This window comes from Ursus americanus, chromosome 8 (assembly GCF_024610735.1).
Source record: "Ursus americanus isolate L20-20 chromosome 8, mUrsAme1.1.p, whole genome shotgun sequence".
Taxonomy (NCBI): domain Eukaryota; kingdom Metazoa; phylum Chordata; class Mammalia; order Carnivora; family Ursidae; genus Ursus; species Ursus americanus.
Window position 1 is genome coordinate 15,025,306 of NC_142134.1, and position 1,740 is coordinate 15,027,045.

The 1,740-nt window shown below is 42.2% G+C and overlaps 1 pseudogene; it reads right to left on the reverse strand.

Moving 5' to 3' along the window:
* Positions 1–420: 420 nt before the first annotated feature.
* Positions 421–1,265, reverse strand: LOC123789566 (large ribosomal subunit protein uL30 pseudogene; annotated as a pseudogene).
* Between the last annotated feature and the right edge of the window lie 475 nt (positions 1,266–1,740).

Consider the following 1,740-nt stretch of genomic DNA (forward strand, 5'->3'; position numbering starts at 1 on the left):
GGAAGCCACCAGATACACTTAAGAGCCAGCCAACTCTGAGAACTCACAAAGCCATCACAGAAAAGTTAGAACAATGGACTCATAGCAGAGACAATTGAGCACTGTTTTGTGCTCTTCTTTGTAATTGCATTTCAAGTTCCTCCCAAAATACGACCCAAGGAACCCTCAAGGTTCAGGTATATCCCTGGGCTTGGTCCACTGCTGTCTTGTATTCATGCTTGAGTATTCATTCACCAACATTAAGCCCCAGTATAGAAAATGTAACATAGCAGGACTCCCTCCTCCATGGCATGAGTCCTCTGCTTGCAGAGGTGGTGGTAGCAGCCAATGTGGAAAACACATTGCAACTTTTCCTTGAAACTGGGCTATAATGAGAAGTGCCTACCAGGAACATCATCATCTTCTTCCTGACCCTTCCCTCTAGTTACTGAAGATATAGCAGAAAATAATCTTCTCTGAAGATACTGGATAACAATTCCCAAAAGACAAAACACATGCCTTCATTGCACTGTGCTTTGAGATACTCACCGGCCAAATGAGCTGATTGGGGCATTCATCTCCATAGCCAGGTAAGCCCACCTCCTTGAGGAAGCCAATTCTATTCTTGGTAGCATGAGAGATGGAAAGGGCATTTAGAACTCAGAGATCGCCTGGAAATTCTTCCCTAGAAAGGCAATTTCATGAATGAGGTCTTCCAAGCAAATAACACTATACTTCCCCAGGTGCTCCTAAATCACTATGTTGTCTGTCAGAAGGATGGTTTTATTCTTGATCTTGCCTTGTCCACATTTCAAGATGAGTTCCCAGACAGACTTCAGATTTGGAAATCCTCAGGTCATATAAGGTTCCACTATACACAGCATTTTTATGGTCTGGGGGGTCACTTTGACAAAGACACCCCTGAAAAATCTTCAGGTGAACCTCGCAGTGGTCCTCTGCACCAGTAAACTCACCCCATTAATCCTTTGTATGCATACAATAAAGACCAAGAAATGTTTAGCACTTCCTAGCTGTGAGGTTTCACTTCTTTCTAGTGGTCTGAGATGGGCCCTGTCACCTTGTCCTTACCAGGAATCGCTTAGGAACCATTCCAGTTGCTTAAACTTGAGTTATTTTCCATTCTTTGGCTCCTTCTTATCCAGAATTGCCTGCTTTGCCAGAGTGGATTTGAGGGCCTAATAAGCCTTCCACTTTTTTAGGAGATTTTCTGCAACTGAAGAGATCTTTTTTCTTTGCTCTTACTCCATCTTTCCAAAGCTGCAGCTACTGCTCGTGCATAGCCCCACCACCTGGGGAAAAGAGAACCACTTTATGTTTACTTGACAATAGAGACATCTCTTCTAGCTCATGGCTGGCAACCTAGACAGCCAGTGCCCAGTTAGCTATTGTGAGCAACTGAGGTCTTGCTAATGCTGATTGCTGCCAAAAGTTGCACAAAGGTTCCCTCACACTATTTTCCTGCACTTTAGAGCCATGTTATCTTCAAAATTGCACCCTCTTTGTTTATGCTATGTTCATTTAATACTGGAGGCTGGGCTATAAACAAAGAAATACTTCCCACAATATATCTATGACTTCTGGTGTAGAATGGCAGTTTTAAAATGCTCGGAAATACACTGTGAATTTAGTGTTAAAATCAAGCAACATTTTCCTTCAGAACTTAAACCCAATAAGTGATGACTTTCAGTACAAGCAATGTTAAATAACTTATTCGGGTTAAAGGGAAAAAACTCAAATATA